The sequence below is a fragment of the Carassius carassius genome, chromosome 4, assembly GCF_963082965.1.
Source record: "Carassius carassius chromosome 4, fCarCar2.1, whole genome shotgun sequence".
Taxonomy (NCBI): Eukaryota; Metazoa; Chordata; class Actinopteri; order Cypriniformes; family Cyprinidae; genus Carassius; species Carassius carassius.
Window position 1 is genome coordinate 7,223,250 of NC_081758.1, and position 21,504 is coordinate 7,244,753.

General features: G+C 38.1%; 1 protein-coding gene across 1 annotated transcript in view; it reads left to right on the forward strand.

Moving 5' to 3' along the window:
- Window positions 1–395: 395 nt before the first annotated feature.
- LOC132133135 (neuronal migration protein doublecortin-like) overlaps window positions 396–21,504 on the forward strand; it is a 102,089-nt gene continuing 80,980 nt past the window's right edge. The window contains exon 1 of the mRNA XM_059545871.1: window positions 396–509. The gene's annotated coding sequence lies outside the window, so the exon portion shown is untranslated. The remainder of the gene's footprint in view (window positions 510–21,504) is intronic.

A 21,504-nucleotide genomic window follows, 5' to 3' on the forward strand; every position in this document is an offset into this window, starting at 1 on the left:
TATATATATATATATAATAATAATAATAATAATAATAATAATAATAATAATAATAATAATAAATAAATAAATAAATAAACACATTCATCTGGAAGAAGGGGGCCCACATTTCTGCATACAACCCCTTAAATGTCTTCTTGGTGCCCTGATTATCACATACTCTTTCTCAAACTATTGATTAAAAATAGTGGGCAGTTTTTGTATATGGTCATTAATTGTGTAGTCCACAACAAATAACATTTGACTGCAGTAAGTTCGTCTCCAAGGTAAGGTTATGACAGTTTATTAACACATGAATGCAGATGTTTGTGGGGCCTGCAGTAGGCGGTTGCTGTATCAATTGGGCGTGTGTGGGCGGCGTTAGGACCGCGCGGTATGCCGGTAGGGAGGCATCACAGTCGGAGCAGCAGCTGAAGCGGCAAACAAAGACAAGGAGCACAGCGCGATCCTGCAGCATCCACGCCCACCCACACACACTCACACAGCAGCAGCAGCTCACTGTACTACTGGTAAGTCAAACACCGGTATACTTTTACTTTAAAAGAAAATGTGGCGTATAAATCCAAACGTATGTCATGTTATGCTAACGTTTAGTGAGTAACTTTAATCTTAGAAATAGAGGCAGATTTGAGTGAACAGAGTGTTAGTGGGTGAACAGTCAGATGGTTTCAGGTTCGAGACATCTATCTATCTATCTATCTATCTATCTATCTATCTATCTATCTATCTATCTATCTATCTATCTATCTATCTATCTATCTATCTATCTATCTATCTATCTATCTATCTATCCTACTTATCTGAATCCCATACTAATGGGATCAAATAATAATCTTCTAAGAATCATTTGAGATCTTATGGATAAAATTAAAATTACAACAAGATTTATTATAACTAATGGAACAGTATATTGTTACTGGACAGTTAAAGGAAATGACAAAGAAAGCTGTAGGTTTAAAATCTTGAAAGATTATCTTTATATTTATTTTGATATCAAAGAGAGATATTTTATCCAATTGAGAATAGTCTTATCGGGAGCACATATCTAAAAGATGTGATTTAAAAGATGTTTTTTTTTCCTTTTTTTTTTTTTGCTATAATCTTACAAGGCAATTCTTATTAGGATGCTTTTGTGTTAGTTCAAAATAGTGTAATGTAAAATGAGGATTGGTTGCAAATTTGAGCGAAACTTTATTGTCGCTGGGGGTCTCAAATTGTAGGGCACTTTTCTGTAATACTCAGGAGGTTGCAGTGGGTGTGAGTGTGAGATACAAGCCCCATCCTGAATTTGCTGTAGTGCAGCATGTGCCAGAGACACAATGAAACAGGCTAGCAGAGCAATCTATGTGGGTGGATGGGGGGGGGGGGGGGGGTGTTGGGGGGTGCATACAGACTTGCCCCTGGAGAACATTTGCTTTCACTATGACCAGTTTTATCATGTGATTCATTGTGATGTGTTTCTGGACTCTATACACTACAGCAAAGTGTTTATTAAGCAACAAAGACTCAACAGTGCAGTTGTCAAAGTTTGAACCGGTCATCTTGAAATAACAGTATTTTACAAACAGCAAACACTATTGGCTTGTGATTACCTTCAAAAGACCACTGGAAGTCTTTCTCTTAAAAATAAGTTGTATTGGTGAAATAGGGAGTATTACTACAACTTTACATGGTAATGTCTTTTTCTGAAAAAAAAAAGAAATAAAAATCAAGCTTCAAGGTTTGTGTTATTTTGATGACAGTTAATCAAAGATATGATATTTAATTTACAGCATGGGTAGAATAGTGTAATAAACAACAATTGATTTGATGGTGTATGAAAGTGCAGTTGAGTGTAGGAGACCAGACCCGATTCCCCTCTGCACCACTGGTGGCAGTAAAAAAACAGTCAAGGTGTGTAGTAGTGTGTTTGTGTGACCACAACAAGGATGTAATCCCTTTTTTGTTAATGGCACAGAGGGACACAGGGCACATGATTAGACAACAACAAACCCATAAATCAGCACAAATCTGTGGCCAACTCAGGCATTTGTCACTTTAACATTTTACACAGACTTTTGTAATCAAACTTCTTAGTATTATCTTGTCTATTCCAAGGTGTGGCGATGAGTTGTAGTAGCCAGGCTTTAATTGGAAAAGCTGCTGCAATCCCTTCTGGCAGTCACATTGGACAAAAGCCCAGGTCCAAATGCCACAGACGGCCCCACTATATAATTTGTGTACAACAAACACATAATAACAGCTACTAGAAAATACTAATGTTAAAAATAAATCTTATAACATAAATTCTAACAGGAAAAATCCCATATGCTTACAGTGATGGAGAGACCCAAGCCATTTTGAGAGACTAGAATATCATATGGACATAACTGCTACCTAAAAGTAATCACCTAGCAACACTTTGTGACCACCCAGAACAACCTATAAGCATACTAGCGACAACCTATCAGCCACACCATAGCAATCAAAACACTGAAAAACCCCATATTGACTACTGATTTAGATATCGGGGGAACGTATCCACCTTGACATTACAGCCTCAAAAGATGTTAAAATGTAGTTTTGCATCATAACCTTGAATTTTTGGAGTATAAATCCATGCGATGGCACTTTGATGATAAAATTGTTCAGGATGAACTCTTTCCCTCGCCCTCTAGTGCATTGTGTGTTGATTTTGGATTGGTGTCAGGAAGTCAGGTAAGCTGACTTGTAGAATCTAACTCTCAGAAATCCCATCATTACAGACTAAATATAGTGGAGGTCAGGCTGTGAGCACTGATTAAGGAGCTAATTGAAGTGTCATCAAGCTAGGTAGCACTGACAAGCGTTAATAGGATTCCTCTAAATAAATCAATAGAGATGGAAGCACCTTAGCTGTTTCACAAGTCCTAAAGGATTTGTGTTTGTCATCTCCTAAAGGTCTAAAAGCACTGGATACAACAACAACAACAATAATAATAATAATAAATATAGCTGCAAGCAGCAATTACGGGGCTAAGCACTCCACCATCAAATTGAGGAGCTAAGCTTGGCATGGAGCATCACACCAAATGCAACAATGAGCAATTAGAGCAATTTTAGGATGATTGTAATTGAAATGGCGAAAAAATCATAAATACAACCTCTCGTAGCATGAATTATTGGCTTATCAAGTGTGACCAATAGGTGGCGCTGTTATCAAATTGATTGTTCTGTGTGACTGACATTGACACACTAAGTTTGGTGTCAATATGCCAAAGCATTGCAGAGCTACAGCTACAAGTGCCATTTTAACATCATGCCTCAAATTCGTTGCTGTAGTATGCGAAAATGGATTTGTCTATCGACAAAAAAACAATAAAATTTTGTCATCACAGTCTTTATATTATCTCACTCGATTTTGGTGAAAATCGGACCAATGATTGATGAGGAGTTCAAAAAAGTAGGTTTTCAACATAAATCAAAATGGCGGACAGGAAGTCAGGCTGGCATATTTGGTATCTATGTTGTCGGCATAAACCATGGAATATTTTGAGATCAGTTTCATTACAATAGCCTAATGCAATCAAAAGTTATTAGCATTTTTGGAAATTTCATAATTGAAGGTTAATGAATGGTTTATTACTCTTGGCCAATAGGTGGCACTGTTTCCAAATTGATGTGGCATGGTCAGTTTGAGGTGCCAATGACACATACAAAGTTTAGTGCAAATATGTCAAAGCTTTGTTGAGATACAGCCTCAAATGCATTTTGGCATCCTTCCAGCAAATTTGTTGATGCGCTAAATGAGAACCGTTTCGTATATCGACACGAAATCCATAACTTTTGGCCAGTGGGGTCTGAAGAAGTAGATTTTCAACATTAATCAAAATGGCGGACAGGAAGTATGGCCAATTTTGGCAGAATTGGTATCGATGTTCTCGGCATGACAAAAAGAATATAGGGTGACCATTTTCATTTCAATAGTCTAATCTATTTGCATTTTTTAGATATTTCATTATAACTCTTGACTGCAAGGCGGCGCTGCCACCAAACTTTTTGAGTACATTCAGGGCATGGGGCCGAATATTTTTGTCATTATTTTCGTAACAATTCTATAATGCGTACAAAAAATACAGCATTTTAAAACAAAATTCAAAATGGCCGACGCCTTAAATGGCTGACACGGGAATTCTGGATATCATTCTGGATATCATGACTCACTGAATCTAAAGAGACTAGTTGTGTGATTTTTGGCCAAACCATTCAGAACTTATAAGCAAAAATATGATTTTTTTTCATATCTCCTGACCACTAGGTGGTGCTGTGTCGAAACACTACAGGTAGTCTCAGGTCATGGTTATTATAACACACACCAAGTTTGGTCTCAATATGCCAAACCGTTACCGAGATTTAGCCTCTCATGCACTTTTGATCATGTGTCATTCGAGAACGGTTGGACGAGTCAATTTGAATTCCATAACTTTGTGCTAGCTTTCTCTGAAGATGATCTGAGCCAATTTTCGTGAAAATCGGACTAACCGTCTAGGACGAGTTCGAAAAAGTAGGTTTTTCGAAAAATTGAAAATAGCGAAAAAACTAAACCTTGCGATTTTTGAATTTTGGGGTTAATTCGACTTGGCATTAGCCAAGGATTCAGAGGAAAAAATAATTTTCATTTTCTGGCTTACAGTTCAAAAGTTATTACCATAAAAATATTGAAATTTTGGACAAGTGGTGGTTCTAGAGAGTTGGAGTTAGAGACTTGAAATTTGCTATAGTTAATGTTGGGACTATCCTCTATCAGTGTGCCAAATTATACAACTTTCCCACAAGCGGTTCTATGGGCTGCCATAGACATGCGGCGGAAGAAAAATTACGCTAACGGATACAATAGGTGCCTCACACCTTCAGTGCTTGGCCCCTAATAATAATAATGCTCTGGAACCTTTTACTTTCCATAGATTCCTTTATTATCTCAGTAGTTTTTTCCTAAATAGCAGTGAAATTAAAGTCAATTCTAAGCAAGTCAAGTCTGCTTTATTTTCAATTCTTCCATATGTACACTACATACATAGAGAGAATTGAAATTCCGTTACTCTCAGACCCTTGGTGCATACAGATAACACTAACAGCAGAACATTAAGTACAGATAAAATATAAGTACAACTATACAAATAGGTTATATAAAAAGAAAGATAAGTAAAGCACATGAGTGACATGAGTCCAGTGACGTAACAAACAGTGCAGATATAATGATTGAAGCTTATTCAGCCTGATTAAAGTGTCAAAAATCTCAGAGAGCAGTTCTTTATTTAAACCGACAGAAGAGGTAGTTGAATGAGGTCACTTAATGGCTGAATGAGGTAGTGAGCAGACCAAAGATTAAATGGAGATGTTTGCTTTAGTCTCTTCTTAGTTTTTCTCAATAGAGACCCCTGATATTGCCTATCTCCTTTAAAGTTTCAAAAGAGCCTTAAAAAAGATTTAAAGAAAAGAGATTTATGTCTTCTTCTTCAACAGTTAATGTTTCTTCTCAAAATGCTGATATGGATTTGACATGCCATATCAAGCTTTGGATTAATAAACCATGTTGTTTGTTTGTTGTGTCAACACGATGCTGGATGAGTTTTGATTTTTAAGCCTCATCTCAGTTTCTGTTCAATTTTAATGTTGTGGTGCCTTCCTTTTTAGAGACAATATGAAATTCAATTCAACCTTATTGACTTTCTTGAAACGTTCTGTGAACATTAGTCTTTCTAATCTTTCATCAAAATAAACCTTATTTAAAAAAAAAAAAAAAAAAAAAACCTTGAAACTTACTCAGTAAACAGCTTCTTGGCTAATGTCACCTAGGGCGTGAAAGATACTGGTTAATGATGATTACATTAGCTATTTAGGCACTAATATAGGCTAATAATGTAGTAACACAGCCTTTCTAAAATCTTAATTTAAGATTTTAAATTATTTAATTACGTAATTTAATTCTGGCTGTTATTAATGTAATAAAGGTTACAGCAATAACACATTCATGACTGCCTTTATTCGGGAAATACCCAATCCATTATATTCCTGATGAACAAAATCAGACTCATTAAACATTATTTATTTACTTTTTTTATCTGATGATGCACATTATGGAAGTAAAACTGGTAATATTTAAGATGTTGTTTGACTTTTACTTTAACTATATTTTTTATAATGAGTTGTATTATATGCATGTAACTTTTACAATTGTTTACAACTGCTTCTTGTTATTATTACTTTTATTTTTATTTATTTATTTATTTTTTGCTCTGGAAAATAAAGTAGGTTAATCACTAAACAATCTAATACCACAAGAGTTATCTCATTACTTGCTCTCTCTCTCTCTCTCTCTCTCTCTTATGGTTTTTCTTCCGCCAAGGAGCTAGATCAGATCTTAAACAAGGACAATTATAGTGTTTTGCCTTTCTGACATCTTGAATATCAGGTGACACTAAATGTTAAATAAGAGTTCCTCTCAGTTTTCAGTAAATTATAGGTAGTGAGGTGCAAGCAAAATATACTTGTAACAGTGGTTCAGTTTGAAACAGTTATCCCTACATCTTTGCTCTCAGTTAAAAATAATTTACAGGAAACATATAAATAAATAAAATATAATAAAATAAGAAATATTTTGTTTAACAGGGATAGTATGTATGTGTCTGCAGGTTTACGTAAAGTCTTTTTATATTAAGCCATATTAAGTTAAATACTTCAATAAACTGTATCATTTTACACTTGTGTAAATATGAGAATGCATAATGAAAAACTTGTTTAGGAAGTTTTAAAACTAAAGGGACAGATAAAATCTAACTTGGATAGTGATAAACTTATAGCAATAATACTTTATCAGAGGAATTGTATTGTTATTTAAGTGAATGTCCCTCTGCAGGCAAAATGTTAAACAAAACTGCTAATCGACCAAATCCAGGACACAGCATGATATTTGCCAGACAGGGTATAGGGAGCAAGGGCTACTGACATCAGGCATTTCTGGAGAAAACAAAGGGTTAAAAACATGTTAGGACATTGATAAGCAAATATTGATTCAGCTTTGAATAGAAGTAAGTGTGTGTGTGTGTGTGTGTGTGTGTATATGTGTGTGTTTGTACCTATTTAACTATATTTTGGGGACAAATTTGTACCCAAAAGTGAGCTAAACCAATCAAAAAAAAAAAAAAAAAATATATATATATATACAGTACAGACCAAAAGTTTGGACACACCTTCTCATTCAAAGAGTTTTCTTTATTTTCATGACTATGAAAATTGTAGATTCACACTGAAGGCATCAAAACTATGAATTAACACATGTGGAATTATATACATAACAAAAAAGTGTGAAACAACTGAAAATATGTCATATTCTAGGCTCTTCAAAGTAGCCACCTTTTGCTTTGATTACTGCTTTGCACACTCTTGGCATTCTCTTGATGAGCTTCAAGAGGTAGTCACCTGAAATGGTCTTCCAATAGTCTTGAAGGAGTTCCCCGAGAGATGCTTAGCACTTGTTGGGCCTTTTGCCTTCTGTCTGCGGTCCAGCTCACCCCTAAACCATCTCGATTGGGTTCAGGTCCGGTGACTGTGGAGGCCACGTCTGGCGCACGTCTGGCGCAGCACCCCATCACTCTCCTTCTTGTTCAAATAGCCCTTGATGCCTTCAGTGTGACTCTACAATTTTCATAGTCATGAAAATAAAGAAAACTCTTTGAATGAGAAGGTGTGTCCAAACTTTTGGTCTGTACTGTATATATATATATATATATATATATATATATATATATATATATATAAATGTACAACATTTCATGTAAGGGGTAGGTTAAGGTGTAGGGTATTATAATACACAGCTTGTACAGTACAAAATCCATTACACCTATGGATTTTCCACATTTAGATATAAACTAAGCTAAGTAAACGTGTGTGTGTGTGTGCTCTTGTTTTTGTGACATATCAGGACACACCTCTGTATAATGACATGGGTATGACACAGGTATTATAAGGAGAGGGTGACTTATGAGGACATAACCCATGTTCCCATTTTTCAAAACGCTTATAAATCATACAGAATGAGTTTTTCTGAGAAAGTAAAAATGCAAAAGTTTCCTGTGAGGGTTAGGGTTAGGTGTAGGGTTGGTGTAGGGCAATAGATTATACAGTTTGTAGAGTATAAAAACCATTACACCTATGAGATGTCCCCACTTTTCACAAAAACAAACGTGTGTGTGTGGGTGTGTGTGTGTGTGAGAGGCAGTGTAGATTTATTGATCCGGTATTGGTTTAGGGGATTATGGGGGAGTTTTTTAAGGGAATGTTTTTTCAGATGGAACAGTAAGGTAACAGAATGAGAATTTTGACAAAGGCTGGAAGAGCAGAAGGTGGGTAGGAGGAGCAAGTGTAAATTGTAAAAGCCTTGTTGGGGGCAGGAGACCTCAATGACAAAGGGATGGACAGATGACCACTGTTTACTGAAATTAGATAAGGCATATGTCTCTCTCTCTCTCTCACACACACACACACACACACACACACACACACCAATGACACATGTGGGGTTTCCATGTTTTATCAAGTTGATCAAGTTTATTTAGTTATCTAAACAGGGAGATTGCATACATTCTATCTATTGTTTATATATATATATATATATATATATATATATAGGGTTTATATATATATATATATATATATATATATATATATATATATATATATATATATATATATATATATATCTGTTGTCAGGTGGTAGTGGTTTCAGTGAGGCGCAAGATGAAGGAGTAGGAGTAATAGAATCTTTTAATAGGCATAAATCACTTTTAACCATTTAAGTGAACATTAATTCAAGACAAAGAAGAAACAGAAATTGAGAGCTTATAAAGGAAGTCAAACTAAGGAGCAAACGAGATTATTAATATAACACAGGTGGAAACTAATGAATGATAATTAACTAAATTAGCAGGAAATTAACCACAACAGAGGACAGACGAGAACAAACAGAAACCAGCGTGACAACTGTAACCTAACCCTAAAAAAAAAAAAAAGCTTTATATTTGTATGATTTCTACAAAAAAGGAATACCTAAAATACTTTTTTTTTTAGAAAGATTTTGCTAGTTTTAGCTTTCTTCTCCCCCCATATAGCTATGTAGGAACACAAGAATAACTATAGGAATACAACTGGTTTCAGGTTTAAATGTCCTTGTGCTTATCATTTCTGGTGTGTTGTTTGTGTTGAGCTCAGATATATTCTAGTTTACTAGGTTGCACATGCAAATGTGGTATGCAGGGTCAGGCCTGGTTAGTTTGTATGGGAGACCACTTGGCCGTACCAGGTACTGTAAGCTTTTGGGTTTTCTTCACTAACACACTTGGTTAGCTAATACATTGCTCAGGCTGCTTTCCATTGTTGTTCTTTAAATCCCTACACCAAACCTTCACCTAACCCTAACCCTCACAGGAAACTTTGTGCACTTTTACTTTCTCAAAAAAAAAAAAACTCATTCTGTATGGTTTATAAGCGTTTTGAAAAATGGGGACATGGGTTATGTCCTCATAAGTCACCCTCTCCTTGTAATACCTGTGTCATACCCATGTCATTATACAAAGTTGTGTCCTGATATGTCACAAAAACATGCCCCCCCCCCTCCCCCCGACACACACAGTAAACAGTATAAAGTTTTGCAAACATGATAATTTAATAATAAATAGAACACACAGCATTTTTTAAGTATTGTCTCTATGTTTTGATTCATAAAGAGTAATAAGTGTGATTTCAATAATATTTTAAGCATTGAACTAGGTCGCTGGTGCATACTTTATGTCTAGTAGTAAAAGTCTATTAGCAAGCATGTATGCAGTTAGTGTGTTTATGTCAGTTACTTTTAAATTCTTGCACTTTAATCACTTCATTCTTCAGAAAAGGGTGATGTGAAAAGAGGACAGAGACACAACTGTCCTTTTCTAACACTGTGCTTCTTTTACTTTCTTTTATTTCTCTTTTCTTTTCTGGAGGGGTAGAAAGAGTTTTGTGAAAAAAGCGCAGCTGTGTTTTAGAAGTTCTGGAACTGGTCCACTAGAGCACTGTGGCCAGGATCTGCCTTCAATTAGAGTCAGGATCAGAGAGAAACATAAACTGTGAGCTGCCTACCTATTCTGCATTTTAGGCATCACAGAAGCTCACTCAACACAATGTCTGTTTCAAAAGATAGGCAGCAAATTGATGTCTTATAATATATATGGTTTTGGGTCAGATTTAAGGTTTCAAATAAAGGTTATCTCAGACTGTGATATGCTCAATGTGAAAATCCAAACAAGATGGTGGGCAAATGAAAATTAAAGTCATAAAATGGAGAATCAAAATTGTTCTTGATATTATTATATACTTACATATAAAAAAATAAAAGAAGAAGAAAAAAACATACCCAGTTTAAAATATAAGTTATTATTTTCTACTTCTGAAGCACCACGTTTTTTTTTAAATTGGGAGAATCATGATGTCACATACCCCTCAAAGGTCCCATTTTTTGTGCTTTAATTTTCGGGAACCAAGTTAAACATAAATTGTAACCATTAATCTCCAAGTACAGCATCCCTGGAAAGGCCAAACAAAGGTGATTGGACTCCGAGATGAAAATAACAGCGTTTCGGCGACATGGCGACAAACACAAACGCAGCTCTTCCTCTTCTCTGTCGGAGCGCAACAAGACCACGCCCCCTTTTTGTGGGCGGAGGTTAGTCAAAAAACTGTTTTAGTGACGTCATTACTGCAGGAACTAGAGGGATGTAGTCCAAACAGGTCGTTTTTTGTAGGCGAATTCTGTTAAATAAAATATCTCGCTTGGCATTGAACTTTGAGCTTTAGAATTTTACAGATATTATTTATACTCTAACAACATTACACACTAACTAAAGTTTAAAACATGGGACCACGAAGAACGGGACTTTAACATGCATTGTTGCTGTATGTAATCAAGAAGGATCTTCCCCCCTGAACAACTCATCTCTGTCCGCCAATCACAATAGTGACAATAATGTTAGATAAAGGTGTCAAGTAAGACTGTCAAACTCAGACATTGTTCTAATCAGTGGATGTAAAGAAACTGTACCTCCAAAACTTTGTGTAGCTTTCATAAAGATTTGAACATTAAAAATGTATGTCTGAAGTTTATTTTTAACGATATGCATGAGCAGCTGATATATAACATTTTTGATTGTTCTTCACATTTCATAAACTTTTTTGTGAATTATTCTAAACATGCTGCCATTTTATCAAAATATCTTTTATTAAAAGATACTGCATTTTGTACTTAGAGGCAGTGGAGCTATAAGTAAATTTACTTTTAATCTTGCAGTTTGATTGTAAAATAATGTCAAACTAGTGTTTAATGCTAGTGGAACACCAAGCGTATCATTGTTTAAATATTTAAAATCAACATAAAGTGACCTTTCATTATATTAGGTGTTGTAATAGACGCTGGGTGTGTTAATCAAACACATTAGAAAGAAGATTAAAACTTAACATCAATAGCGGACAAAAGGAACTGAACAGACAGGGTTTTTAAACACAAGGAAAGTAATGAGGGGAATGGAAACAGGTGGGGATCAATCAATTAATAAACAAGGAATGGAACATGACCAAGTGGGGATAACACAATAGGAACAGAAAGTCCATGACTTTGACGAGTCGCCCCCTCCCTGAAAGAGATAGTCCAGCTGAGGGAGGGTGGGGGTTCTGGAGGCGGGCGTGGGGCTGGCAAGGGACAGCCAATGGAGAGGGAGCATGGAGCATGGAACCAGGGTGGAGTGGATGGAGGGAGGAGCCAGGGAGGAGTCCGGAGCAGGAGGAGCCAGATGGTCATCCAGAGACCAGCCAGGATGATGACCCACAGTGGAGTCGATGGCGGGAGGAGCCATGGTGGAGGAGGAGCCTACAACACCAGGGGGCCAACTGACGGAGACTGCACTGATGGATGAGGAGCCCAGGATGAAGCAGAGCAGCCGCAGAGCCAGGGTGACGCAGAGGATCCGGAGGGCTAAGGCGGAGCAGAAGGCTCAGGTGACCAAGGCGGAGGCGGGGCACCAGAAGACCGCTGCGGAGCCGGAGTGACCAAGGATGGAAGTGGAGCCGGAGGGAAGGAGGAGCCTGACAGAGCCGGAGGGATGGAGTGACGAGGCGAAGCCAGAGGACTGGAGTCCAGAGGTGGCGGATGGTCGACGAATGACCAAGGTGGAGCCAGAGGGACGAGGGAACCCAGTGGAGCTGGTGGGATGCCGGGCCACGGTGGAGACGAGGGAGCTAAGAGGCAAGGTGGAGCCAATGGATCAGAGGTCCGATATGGAGTTCAGGGCTCACAGGCTGGAAGCGGAGACAGGAGATCCTCACGCCAAGGCAGAGTTGGAGACTGGAAGTCCCAAGGCTGACGGCTGGCTGGTCTCTAGTCTCCGAGGCCATTCCGGGAGAGGGAGAAAACAAAACAAAAAAGAAAGAAAATTGCAGCTAAACACATTTTTTAGGTCTGCTAATTCTGTAATACGTGCTGGGTGTGTAAATCAAACGCACTAGGAAGAAGATATATATAATGAGTTATTTTAATTATCAGAGGAGAAAAAGGGCACATCCAACACAAATCTTCAAACATTAGAACTTAACATCAATAGCGGACAAAAGGAACTGAACAGACAGGGTTTTTAAACACAAGGAAAGTAAAGAGGGGAATGGAAACAGTGTCAGGTCAACTACTTAACATATTTTCATACTAATACATCTTACTATATATAAGACCAGAAATGGACAAAGGGTTGCCACTAAGCATGAAAGATGCAACCAAATAAATGTTTATTTACTGGAAAATGAATGAGAGACTATGTATAAAAAAAAAAAAACTGGTATTGTGGCTGTTTTGTGCCATTCACTTTCATACTGTTTCTTAAGATATGTTACTTATGTACTTACTTAATATCACAGTCCTGCGAAGATGACATAAAATTTACTTGCAGTTGCTCTCCTGTGGCAAAACATGAGGGTACTGAGTGTGAGGAAACTCTTTACAATAAGGGTACATGAATAATCATGTACTAATGCCTAAATTAATACTTAATTCGTCATATACAAATGACTATTAAAGGTTTTAACTAATCATGAACTAGTGAAGAGCTATCCTTAACTACGATTGGAGTCTTATGGATTCAAGCATGAATAACGGCAGCCTAACTACGTTAGTAAATGTTTGATAGTTAATGCATTAATTTAGAGCTGCACGATTAATCGTTAAAATATCGCGATCTCGATTTAGACACCCTCTCGATCACATTTCTAAATGACAATGATTCCCCGAGTCTGTTAAACCTTTGACAAAGTCTTACCGGATCGTTCAAATACGTGTTCCCACTGCCGCTGACACAGAGAATGCGGTTAAGAAACATCTTCACAAACTCTCTTTTCAACTACACAGTATTATTTCTGTCTTACAGTCATTTATATTATCACAGAAATACTGGGATAAAGTTTATAGTTCAGATATAAACATTGATGTCTATATGGCAGCAATCAAAATAGAGCAAATCCCCTTTTGAAAGTACTGCGCTTCAAATAACGTTTTTGTAGATTGCATTGTTTTGGCACTAGGTGGCAACAAGTGACTTAAAAATGTATTTGTCAATGAATTCATTTTTCATTCTAGAGAATCTTCAAAAACGCTGATTCATCCAGTAATGAAACAAGGGAAGTAGGTTTATGAGTGACTCGTTGAATAAGTGATTTAAACAGCTTTTTCATCATTCTAATATAAAAAATGGGGGTTTTAAATATATTATATATACACTACCAGTCAAAAGTTTTTGAACCTTTAAGATGTGTAATGTTTTTAAGGTCTCTTCTACTCACCAAACCTGCATTTATTTGATCCAAAGTACAGCAAAAACAGTATAATAACTGCTTTCTTGAATGTATTTTAAAATGTAATTTATTTCTGTTATGCTCAGCATCATTACTCCAGTCCTCAGTGTCACATGATCTTCAGAAATTATTTTAATATTCTGATTTGCTGTTCAAAAAAACATTTATTATTATTATTATTATTATTATGTTGAAAACAGATGAGTAGATTTTTTTCAGGTTTCTTTGATAGAAAGTTCAGAAGAACTAAATTTATCTGAAATAGAAATATTTTGTTATAAATGTCTTTGTCACACTTGATCAATTTAAAGAATCCTTGCAAAATAAAATTATTAATTTATATACATGTGATAATGATAATAGTAATAATAATAATAATAAAAAAATATATATTTAGCAGCAAATCATCATATTAGAATGATTTCTGAAGGATCATGTGTTTCTGAAGACTGGAATATACTGAATGATGCTGAAAATACAACTTTGACCACAGAGATAAATTACATTTTAAAATATATTCCAATAGAAAGCAGTTTTTTTATTGTAAAAATGTATCACAACATTACTACTTTTGCTGTATTTTGGATAAAATAAATGTAGGCTCTGTGGGCAGAAGAGAATTATATATATATATATATATATATATATATATATATATATATATATATATATATATATATATATATATATATATAAAATCTTACCGTTAAAAGACTTTTGGACTGGTAGTGTACAGTACAGACCAAAAGTTTGGACACACCTTCTCATTCAAAGAGTTTTCTTTATTTTCATGACTATGAAAATTGTAGATTCACACTGAAGGCAACAAAACTATGAATTAACACATGTGGAATTATATACATAACAAAAAAGTGTGAAACAACTGAAAATATGTCATATTCTAGGTTCTTCAAAGTAGCCACCTTTTGCTTTGATTACTGCTTTGCACACTCTTGGCATTCTCTTGATGAGCTTCAAGAGGTAGTCACCTGAAATGGTCTTAAAGGAGTTCCCCCAGAGATGCTTAGCACTTGTTGGCCCTTTTGCCTTCAGTCTGCGGTCCAGCTCACCCCTAAACCATCTCGATTGGGTTCAGGTCCGGTGACTGTGGAGGCCACGTCATCTGGCGCAGCACCCCATCACTCTCCTTCTTGGTCAAATAGCCCTTGATGCCTTCAGTGTGACTCTACAATTTTCATAGTCATGAAAATAAAGAAAACTCTTTGAATGAGAAGGTGTGTCCAAACTTTTGGTCTGTACTGTATATTAAAATGTTTAATAATCCATTCAGATTAATTAGACACTTTTAAATAGACTGCAGCAATAACATTTTGTCACACATTATTTTATTTAGTTCAGAATCATAGGAGAATCGTGATCTCTATATTAAAATCGTGATTGTCAATTTATCCAGAATCGTGCAGCCCTACATTTATTAACCTTTATGGGTAAACTAATTCAAACAGCCTCTTTAAGAAGGAATATGAAATACTTGACTTTGAAACTAATTGAAATAATTTAATATCATAATTTGATTTTTTGACATCTTCAGCATTGTCATAATCATCACTGGGTAGGAAAGGATTAGTTGATCCTTCTCATCAAGCATAGAAAATACTAAATACATTAATAACTGATCTCGTCTGTTTTGTGTTGATCTCTTTCACTTTAAATTCACCCTACTGTGACTTATATGCAGATAAATAAATAAATAAATAAAAACTTAAACCCCAAAAAGAATAATTGTAGAATGATTCCAAAAGAAATGGTCAATCTAGAAACATGCAGGTCAGAACGTTTGCTGGGTGTCAGTAAAGTTTATGCTCCATCCAGATGCTGTCAGGAACACAACTGGACACAGATGCAGGTTACAGTGCGAAACCAATTTATTCAAAAAAAGTCAAAAGAAAAGCTCCCTCCAACGAACAAAAACAGGCCGGGGAATGAGGAAAAAGGTCCAACAAAAATAAGAGACTTCAATGTCCTTGCAAAAATGCCCGGCAGGGGGCGCCCAACGGCGCGGCCGCGTAGAGAGCGGTGAGGGGAGGAAGCCACGAGAGCCAGTGACGGAGCAAACAAAACTCTTCAGAAGTATGCCGGTGCCCGGTCTAGGAAAAGAGGGAGGGGAAAAATAGAAAAACAAAACCAGTAGCAGCAAACAATGGCACGACAGAACAAGGCTTGACAGGATCAGACAGAAAGACTACACCGGGACTATTGACGAACAACGATCTGGCACCGATAGGCGCGACAGACGAGAATAAATAGAGCAAGAGATTGAATTCAGGTGAGCGGAGTCAAACAATTAGAAGCGAAACAGTAGTGATGAGGGGGAGGGATGAACGCCACAGATAGGTGCAAGACGAACGATCAAAACCAAAACAAAACACCATGTGCACACGAGCTGCAGACATATACAGAAACACACGCACACACCGAAGAACGGGGTGATCAGACAGCGGACATGACAGTACCCCCCCTCCGACGGACGCCACCAGGCGCCGCAGAAAGGGGCTCACCTCGTCGCCGGTAGAAGTCCTCGACCAGTGTCCGATCCAAGATGTCCCGGGCCGGAACCCAGCTCCTCTCCTCTGGGCCATAGCCCTCCCAGTCCACAAGATATTGAAAGCCCCGACCCCTACGTCGGACATCTAGCAACTTCCGCACCGTATAGACCTGGGAGCCATCCACTAGACGGGGGGGAGGGGGGGTTGGGGCAGAAGGAACAAGAGGGGAATGGAACACAGGTTTAACCCTGGAAACATGGAAAACAGGGTGCACCCGACCAAGCGTGGTAGGGAGCTTGAGCTGTACCGCCGCTGGACTCAGGACCTTGGTGATCCGGTATGGGCCAATGAACCTGGGTGCCAACTTGCGTGAGGCTACCCTGAGAGGCAGGTCCTTGGTGGAGAGCCATACCCGTTGACCACACACATAGCGGGGAGCAGGAGTCCGGTGACGGTCGGCCGCTGCTTTAGTCCACCTACTAGCCTGGGCCAAGGCTGCCTTAGCCCTCTTCCAGGTGCGTCGACACCGTCGGACGAAGGCCAAAGCAGACGGGACCGCAGCTTCGGGTTCCTGTGTGGGAAACAAGGGAGGTTGATAACCGACAGAACACTGGAATGGGGACATACCTGTGGCAGAAGCCGGAAGGGAGTTATGGGCGTATTCTACCCAGGATAGCTGTTGACACCAGGAGCTGGGATTTTGGGATGCCAGGCAGCGAAGAGTACGTTCCAAATCCTGGTTTGCCCACTCAGACTGCCCGTTGGTCTGGGGATGGAATCCTGAAGACAGACTCGTAGAGGCCCCGATCTGCCGACAGAACTCCCTCCAAAACCGAGAGACAAACTGGGGACCCCTATCAGAGACCACGTTGACCGGAAGACCATGAATCCGGAACACGTGATCAACCATCACCTGAGCAGTCTCTTTGGCTGAGGGGAGCTTGGGAAGGGGAATGAAATGGGCCGCCTTAGAGAAACGGTCCACCACCGTAAGAATGACGGTGTTACCCTTAGATTCCGGAAGGCCAGTGACAAAATCAAGGGCCAAATGTGACCAGGGGCGAGAAGGGATGGGCAACGGGTGGAGAAGACCAACGGGAGGCGCATTGGAAGTCTTGTTCTGAGCGCACACCGAGCAGGCAGCCACGAACTGTCTGACATCCTTGGCCATGGATGGCCACCAGAATCGCTGGCGGATGGCAGCCAGCGACCTCCGGACTCCTGGATGACAAACCAGCCTGGACGAGTGACCCCACTGGATGACTTCAGAACGCAACTTGGTGGGAACAAACAGATTACCCGCTGGACCCCCCTTCGGCACAGGCCCCTTAATTAGGGCCTCCTCTACTCGTCTCTCGATGTCCCAAGAGAGGGATGCCACCACCACCCCCTTGGGCAAGATGGTGTCTGCTGACTCCTCCCTCCCAGGAGCCTCGAAGAGACGAGAAAGAGCATCGGGCTTAACATTTTTGGACCCGGGCCTGTAAGACAGCGTGAAATTGAACCGGCCGAAGAAGAGGGCCCTGTATCTCTACATTATATATATATATATATATATATATATATATATATATATATATATAGTACAGACCAAAAATTTGGACACACCTTCTCATTCAAAGAGTTTTCTTTATTTTCATGACTATGAAAATTGTAGAGTCACACTGAAGGCATCAAGGGCTATTTGACCAAGAAGGAGAGTGATGGGGTGCTGTGCCAGATGACCTGGCCTCCACAGTCACCGGACCTGAACCCAATCGAGATGGTTTAGGGGTGAGCTGGACCGCAGACAGAAGGCAAAAGGGCCAACAAGTGCTAAGCATCTCTCGGGGAATTCCTTCAAGACTGTTGGAAGACCATTTCAGGTGACTACCTCTTGAAGCTCATCAAGAGAATGCCAAGAGTGTGCAAAGCAGTAATCAAAGCAAAAGGTGGCTACTTTGAAGAACCTAGAATATGACATATTTTCAGTTGTCTCACACTTTTTTGTTATGGATATAATTCCATATATAATTCCACATGTGTTAATTCATAGTTTTGATGCCTTCAGTGTGAATCTACAATTTTCATAGTCATGAAAATAAAGAAAACGCTTTGAATGAGAAGGTGTGTCCAAACTTTTTGTCTGTACTGTATATATATATGTATATATATATATATATATATAGTATATATCCTTGTCAAAGCATTGCATTGTTACTTAAGCAAAACGCTAAATTCAGACCATATTGAAATACATTCATAGTCAAGTGTTTTATGCACTTTTATTGTAAAATGCTATTTTGTGTCATACACACTGCTTATGAAGAGGTCCAAATCAGTCATATATGAGATTCTGTTTTTGTTAGGATGCTCCCTTAGAAGACAGATATTTATGTAGACAAAACACAATGAAGCAGCTTACCAAAGTTTGTAATAGAGCTAGAGAAGAAAACAAAAAACATATGTATCTTGGTCTTCTAGCCAACTCTGAGCAGCAATAGTGTGTATATACATTGTATCTATATAATTATTAATTCATCTATTTATTTAATCACACACAGGTAGAACTGTAGCTGGTTTCAAATCCTTTATATCTTGTCCAGACTGGTCATTTAATGTCAACAGCAGTTTAAGCAGATCCAAATGGTTGGTGGAGCTACAGCTGACCTGTAGATCATCTTCGTCAAGCTATAATAGAGCAAATTGGTCCAGCAAGAAACCATACCATGTTCCAAAAAATAGGTTGGTTACATGGTTTGACCTGGTTTGCTCTCTCTCTCTCTCTCTCTCTCTCTCTCTCTCTCTCGCTCTCTCTTTCTTTCTTTTTTTTGTCTAATAATTTTCGTAGGCTTATTAAATTGTATGATAATTTGACATGTAGGCTATTTCTTTTAGCTTTCCATACTTTGACAGAAAGTTGTTGTTTAGCTCATTTGTTTATTATTTTAAGAAACCAAATTTTCATGTGTACTGTATGTAAATGTTGCACTACATTCAAAGCAGCCACTGGATTATTTTACAAACCTGAAAACCACTACAATGATCTCTCCCTAGCTCACACCTACCATTTTTTTCTGGAGATAAAAACCCACTCAATTATTTTTCTATGGAAATGGAGGCTAAATATATGTGTGCCTCTCCTTTTTTTTGATTGCTTCTCACAGCTGCAAGTAAAGGGTAGAGTGATGGATTGTGGGTTGATTTTAGTGGAATGATATTGTAGGTGAAACATAAAAAGAGAAGTAAAAATTTGTATTTCTGTCTAAATAATAAAAATATATACATTTAAAGCATATAAAGGAAAATTAATTTAATTTAGACATCGTAAATTATGCATGATAACCAGGGGTGCACAATAAGTGGCCCACAGGTCCGAATGCGCGACCAAAAAAAAAAAAAATTGCGCTGTAGAAATAAGTTCTGACAGCGCATGTGCATGTGACATGTTTGACAGCTGTTAATGCACAATTACATTTTAGATCGACAAACTGTACTGTATAAGAATTCTATTCAAATTGAAAGCACAAATCTAGGCTACCCGTTGCTGCTTTCAAGGCACAACTGTGACATTTCATTCACTGACGCTCTTCAATCTGCAGTAGGGAAGGGCGTATCGATCCGAAATATCTATACTGACGTGAGAATGGAAAGTATCGATACTCAAACAAAAAATGTCGATACTAAGGTGTGTTTTATTTGCCAGTGATTTTATTTAACAAATAATAAAATAATTAAAACTACATGCAATTGAATTGGACAAATAACCTGTGTTAGTGAATAATTGTGTAGGATAGAACTATTTTCCTGCTTATCTGAACACACGGAAATGTTGCAAGACAGAACCAATCCGTCACAGAGAGCGTTCAATCACTTCTGACAGTGCATTCAAACAGGGCTGTGCTTCCCGAAAGTACCATATTATTTCACTATGAACAAATTTAAATTGTAGCCTACGTAGTTTGTGCAATTACATTTATTTAAATTAAAACAAAAATATAACCTAATAAGTTACAATTAAGGCGTATTGAATGTTAAAATGTGTTTTAAACAAAGTTAAGTGGTTATCCTTACCCATTTAACTCCTAGTCATTTAATACATTTTATAATTTAAAAAGTTTAGTTCAGAAGTATCGTATCAGTATGGATATATATGATACTTCCTTGAAAAATATCGGTATCGTAATAGAAAACAAAATAAGTGGTATCGCCCATCCCTAAATTCTTCAGTGCTAAACCTGGAAGCACATATACTCACTTGCCGGTAACCCGCAAAAAAAAGAAGCCTGCTGAATTGAAGGTTTTTGTTTGAATCTCTCAACAGTTTACAACAGTAGTCAGGTGGTGAAGACAAGCAAAAAGAAACTAAATTACAATGTCTCTTGCAATCGCCACTTGCACTCTCCGCTACCTGTGACGTCACTTGCAATCAACACAAATCGTGCGTGTTGCCAATGTCAAGTCAAGTCACCTTTATTTATATAGCGCTTTAAACAAAATACATTGCGTCAAAGCTGTGTGTCAATAATGCAAAATGATAGTTAAAGGCAGTTCATCATTGAATTCAGTGATGTCATCTCTGTTCAGTTAAATAGTGTCTGTGCATTTATTTGCAATCAAGTCAACGATATCGCTGTAGATGAAGTGACCCCAACTAAGCAAGCCAGAGGCGACAGCGGCAAGGAACCGAAACTCCATCGGTGACAGAATGGAGAAAAAATCCTTGGGAGAAACCAGGCTCAGTTGGGGGGCCAGTTCTCCTCTGACCAGACGAACCAGCAGTTCAATTCCAGGCTGCAGCAAAGTCAGATTGTGCAGAAGAATCATCTGTTGACAAGGTCTTTACAGGGGATCTGTATCTGGGGCTCTAGTTGTCCTGGTCTCCGCTGTCTTTCAGGGGAGTAGAGGTCCTTTCTATTTGCTGATCCACCATCTGGTCTGGATACGTACTTGATCCGAGTGACTGCAGTGACCCTCTGATCTGGATACAGACTGCATCTGGTGGCTACGGTGACCTCGGAATAAGAGAGAAACAGACAAATATTAGCGTAGATGCCATTCTTCTAATGATGTAGCAAGTACATCGGGTGTTATGGGAAGTGTTCCCGGTTCCGGTTTACCTAATTAATGCAGCCTAAAA